The 6,000-nt window shown below is 45.7% G+C and overlaps 1 non-coding gene across 1 annotated transcript; it reads right to left on the bottom strand.

Annotated features, from left to right (window-relative positions):
• Nucleotides 1-498: 498 nt before the first annotated feature.
• LOC147948146 (small nucleolar RNA R71) lies at nt 499-605 on the bottom strand. The gene has a single exon (XR_015585961.1). It is a non-coding gene; the product is annotated as a small nucleolar RNA R71 (small nucleolar RNA).
• Nucleotides 606-6,000: the final 5,395 nt, after the last annotated feature.

Genomic DNA, 6,000 nt, shown 5'->3' with positions numbered 1-6,000 from the left:
AGCCAGAACCTGAGTCCTTTCATCGACAACATCGACAGACCAAGGCTACTCAGACAACAACAAGTTCAACCGCAACCAGCAATCATTGAGGAGACAATGAATAATCAGAACGGTCCACCAGCTCCTCAACCAAGGACCAACATAGGAGAAGGAGATGCTCCATCTACTCACACTCAAAGGAATGGCATTGTGCCACCTGCTGTCCAGATCAACAATTTTGAGATAAAGAGTAGTTTCATCCAGATGATACATAGCAACACTTTTCATGGATTGCGAATGGAGGACCCATTGGATGATCTGGATGAATTTGATAGGCTCTGTAGCCTCACCAAGATAAATGGAGTTAGTAAGGATGGATTCAAACTCCGGCTTTTCCTATTCTCTTTGGGAGACAAAGCACACATCTGGGAGAAATCACTCCCCAAGGAGTCCATCACCACTTGGGAAGCGTGCAAGAAGGAATTCCTGGCCAAATTCTTCTCCAACTCCAGAACCGCAAGGCTGCGAAATGATATTTCCAGCTTTGTTCAGAAGAACAATGAAACATTCAGTGAAGCTTGGGAACGTTTCATGGGATACACTACCCGATTCCCTCATCATGGCTTCAACAATGCTTCATTGCTGAGTACACTTTACAGAGGAGTGGTCCCCAAGATACGGATGTTGCTGGACACCGCAAGCAATGGTAACTTCCTCAACAAGGATGTTGATGAAGGTTGGGACCTAGTGGAGAAGTTGGCTCAATCTGATGGGAATTACAATGAGGAGTATGATCGCAATGTGCGATCTACAGGAGAGGAAGATGTCAAGTACAAGAGGGACATGAAAGCCCTCAATGACAAGCTCGATAAACTACTCAACCAGCAGCAGCATGTTCATGCAATATTAGAGGATGAGCAGTTTTTACAACAAGATGGGGAGACTGTACAAATAGAGGATGTTAACTACATCAAGAACCAAGGACGGTAAAACAAAGGTTACAACAACTACAAGCCGAATCCAAATCTGTCCTACCGGAACCTGAATGTTGCAAATCCTCAGGACCAAACTTACCCATCTGCAGTTCAAGGAAACCAGGTCCAACAAAAGCCTTTTGTCCAGTACAATCAAGACTATGCACCTAAGCAGCAGTACTCTGGAAACTACAACCAACCACCTGGATTCCAACAACATCAAGGCCCGCAGAACCAATCACAAGAGGCTGAGTTACGCGGACTACTTCAGCAAATGATTCAGAATCAGGCTTCAGCAGCTATGGACATCGCAAAACGGTTTGCAGAGATGAGCAACAAGATCGACTCAGGATACATGATTTGAACGCCAAGTACGAATCGCTCAATAGCAAGGTTAGATACCTAGAAGGCCACCACAACAACCAACCAGCTCCAAATATCAACCAACTCCCAGGTAAAGTTGTTCAAAACCCTAAGGAGTATGCCACTGCCCAAGCCATCTTCCTTGATGATGACTATGAGGATTACCTCACTGAGGACATTGATGTTCAAGATAGGGAAGATATGGATCACTCAATGATAAATGAGGCCAAATACTACATATCCGAGTATGAACCCAAGCCTTCACCTGAGGAGACTGATCGAGTTGATGATCGAGCACTGGTTCGAGAAACACAAATCGAAGAACCACCCGAAGCTGAACCCGATGACCTACCCGATGATGGTGATCGGATGATACATTGAGTAGATGTTGAAACGAGAGATCAGCCTCAACTACCTGTAGCAGCAAAGGGGAACTAGAGGAAAGGTTCAATGCTGCACTTGACATCCAACTAGAGGCACTTGCAGAGCGTAAGGCCAAGCGTAAAGCTCCACCTCCTAAGCTTTTGCCACCACACAAACTTCAAGAGGAATCTGCCAAGGAGGCAGCTCGGCTGGAGAATGAGGTTAAGGAGGCTGTCGAGGAGATTGGGTTTGAGATTCTCAGGAGTGGAGTGTGCTTAGATCCTGAGCTGCAAATTGAAGAAAAATTGGAGGATCCTGGCTCCTTTACTTTGCCATGCTCGATAGGACTTCGGATTTTCAAGAATTGTTTGTGCGACCTTGGAGCTTCAGTTAGCATTATGCCGCTGTCAGTAGCCAACAAGATGGGATTCACCAGTTTTAAACCAAGTAGTTTGTATTTGGTTCTAGCTGATAGAACAATTAGACATCCGATTGGGATCCTGGAAAATTTGCCTCTCAAGATTGGAAGGGTGGAAGTCCCTACTGATTTCATGATCCTTAATATGGATAAGGAACCAGACGATCCACTGATCCTAGGAAGACCATTCTTGGCGACAGAAGGTGATGTGATTGAGGTAAAGCAAGGCAAGATCAGAATAGAGCATGGAGAGCACTTCAAGATGGAGTTTGATGTGAAGAAGGAGATTAAGAGGCCAACCATTGATGCTCAAGCTTTTTCCACTAAGACAAAGCTGAGGAAAGTCAAACATCTTGAGGAAGTCAACACCAAATTTGCCTTGGAACCTGGACAAAATATGGAGAATTAGTTGAACAAGTCTGCTACAATGGAGAGGATTCCAAAACCTCTCCCTCAAAGATCCCATGCTTAAGGAGCATGAAGAGTCAAGCTTAGTGACTTTAAAAAAGCTCACTTGGGAGGAAGTCCCAAAGGTATCGTTTAATTCTGATTTATTTGTTTAATTTATTTGTCTATTTTTGCATTATTTATAGAAAAAACAAAAAAAATTGAAAAAGGAAAATTGGGGAACCCGAGGCTCAATCCGACACCGTACTCGACGCGCCTGATCGTGTCCCTGCTCGGGTGGCGAGTGGAGTCCGAATTCCACAAGCAAGCCCACTCTCAGTGAAGCCCAACCCACCAACGCTAGCTTATTTAAGGGTTTCGAAACTCTTCTCCCTCAGCAGCACCGATAAGTTTCTTTCAACCCTAGAGTTTTTAGTTTCCATACTTTCTATTCTCTCTCAAACTCAAGTGATTTTCGATTTTCTTTGGGAACTAACCCTATTAACCTCGAAGCTTAGCTTTTTCTTCTCAAGGATTCGACAATGGAGTCACACACGAAAACCTACCAAAGGAAGGGAAGAAGATCAACTTCCACCGCTGCTACAACCGGAGGTGATGCCGTCGAACCTCGAGAATCCCATGGAAGAGGAAACGTTTCACATTCCCAACCGCTGGCTGGACATTTTGCTTCCCCAACCCGATGCTCAACCCGATCCGTCACCCGATCTGGTGCTCGAGCAACCGATCGTGTGGACCACCGAGTTCGCTCACCGAGTCCAATGCCGAGTGCTGTTTGCTGCTCTCCTCGACGTAGGGACCTGTCTACGTCTGAAAGAACTGTTACCGACCCTATGGAGGTCGATTCTGATGCTGGTGAAGGAGAGCAAGAGGAGATCCAAACATCTCGGTCAAGGAGCAGAGCTGCGGTTGCAAGAGGGAAGAGGCCAGCTTCAGAGAAGGCTGAGAAGGTAGCTGAGAGAGCAGCTGAGGAAGAGGATCAAGATAAAGAGGAGGAGAACCATGAGCGAGAGGAGAAGCAGAGAGAAAGAACACGCCAAGCCTCGCGGAGGCTGAAGCAGAAGGAGGTGGAGACTCCGGCAAAACTCTTCAAGGTTTTCCGGAAGATGAGCTTCGTTGGTACCTGATACCCTCACCGTGAGACAATGAAGCAGTTGGGCATCGCTAGAGATGTTGAGTTCCTGTTCGACATGTGCCACCTGGGCCATATGATGCGAGCTCACCTTGAAGCCTATGAGGAGGAGACGGTCCACTTTCTCTCAACTTTGAAGTTGCACTACTTTGAGGACCACCCTACCCTACTACCCGATGGGGGGATCGGGTTCATCACCTTCTCCGTGAGGAACAAAGAGTACCGGCTCACTTTCAAGGAGATGGAGAAGCTGTACGGTTTCAAAGTTGGTAGTGGAGAAGGAATGGAGGTTAGCAAGGAGGAAACGAGTTCCCTGTGGCTGACAATAGGAGACAAGTTCCCCTACAAGTCCACAAGCTCCAAATCCGCTCAAATAAAGAGTCCTGTCTTGATGTATTTTCACAAGTCCCTCGCATGCACTCTTTTTGCTAGAAAGGAGACTGGGAATGTGAATGATCATGAGCTCCAGCTGTTAGACATTGCATTGGGTGGAGTTTTGGATAATGCTAGGGATGGTACACCACTAGTTGGAGATGTTGCGGATACTAGTATGGTTTTTGTGCTGCTCGATCAGTTCCTCTACCTCAAGTCATGGGCTATTAAGAGAAGAGAAGGAGGCGGAGAGATCTCCATTGGAGGACTGGTCACACCGATCTTGGTGGCTTGCGATGTACCCTTGAAGGGAGTGGTACACGATCCGAGATGGTTGGACGTCGTCTACCTCGTGCTGGCAAGATTTTTGGCCTATGAGAGGCCTAACGACATGATGCTTTTCAAGTTCGTCCATCCAACCGCCGGAGCTGCCCAGATGATCTTACCCAATGTAATGTGCACCAAGGTTCGGCTGGGAGACAACATCGACTTTGCACCACCTTTGGAGGAGCTGTACAATCCGGAGGAGGAGTTCGAGGCTGAGAAGAGAGAGGCAACCGGGCAAAGACAGTGAGATAGCTCGGAAGATTTCGATTTTGAGAAGTATGTGTGCTCTCAAAAGCAACCGGTTGGAGTGAGGGAAGCCCACAAGAGGATCAGATGGCTGAAGAGGATGAACAAGTTTTTGGTGAGGAAGGTAAAGGATCTCACCTGTTCGGTGAAGACTATGGGAGGTCAGATCAAGGAGCTGCAAGACAAGGCAAGCTGTGCCTCAGCTCCTACCTTGGCACACGCACCAACTTGGATGGGAGAAGTGGACCGCTAGGAGGAACTCGAGGACTGCCACCTCCAGAACCTTACAGAGCATCATCCTACAAACCCCAGACTGAGGAGAACATCACACGACCTGAAGCATCGCGGAGAAGCCATTCAGCGCCTATTTGACGCCTAACTCGATGGGATACACGATGCCTTATCCGATGCACCCATCGAGTACACAATCGGGTGATTACTCGAGACTCTTTCCTCCTCCTTACCAAATGCCATACACGATGCCGTATGCGATACACCCTGCGAGTGGCTATACGGGTGATCATTCTGGACCTCTTCCGCCATACCCAACGTACTACCCAATGCCCTACCCGATGAGCTATGCGATACCCCCCCTCGATCAATCCCTCGGATGCTGGTCCGAGTAAGCCGTCCGTGCATATCACCGAGCTCTCTGACAAGCAAACACCGGCACCTGCTGAAGCTGGAGACAACCCTGGCTACACGTTGGCGAGTATGGAGGCTGCTGCAACATCCTTCTTGACCAACCCATGAGGTACCACTTTCATCCGATCTTTGTAAATAACATTGCATTTAGTTTATTTCATTTTGTGTGATTCTTGGATTCTTTTTCCAACTTTAATTTACACAGAGACTGTGTAATTTAAGTTTTGGGGAGGGTCCAGAATATTTTTAAATTTGTATTTTATTTTCTTAATTTTCTTATTTCTAATTTTTGCATGCTAGTTTTATTCATTTGAGTCTGCATCTATGTGCATTGAAGAACCCAAAAAAAATTGAAAAATTTCTAAAAAATAATAAAAAAGAATGTTCATGTAGTTGCACTTACATATTAGGATTGAGTCTAGTTTGTTTCATATAGGATTGTTGCATATGCATCTTAGGGGACAATGATTAAAAATACCTTGTTTAAAATCAAACCTTAGGATTGAAGCTATAGCCCTTAATCACAGTTCATTGTTGCTAGATCACTCTTTGGAAAAAAAATGAAAAATCTTTGCTTAAATCCTTGTGTCGTTTGAATGTTTCCTCCACTTTTTTGAACATTGGAACATCTCTATATTTTTGGATTTAATTTGAACTTTAATTGTCTTGCTTATGGAACTTGAATACTTGCTCATTGTAACTCTAAATTCGGGTTAACACTCCATTTTTACCAATCTTTTTCGTTTAACCCGATTCATTTTTCTTACCCATGAACC

Source organism: Camelina sativa, chromosome 2, assembly GCF_030686135.1.
Source record: "Camelina sativa cultivar CO46 ecotype springtype chromosome 2, ASM3068613v1".
Taxonomy (NCBI): Eukaryota; Viridiplantae; Streptophyta; class Magnoliopsida; order Brassicales; family Brassicaceae; genus Camelina; species Camelina sativa.
The sequence above is the reverse complement of the archived record's forward strand: the minus strand, read 5'-3'. Positions and strand labels throughout refer to the sequence as shown.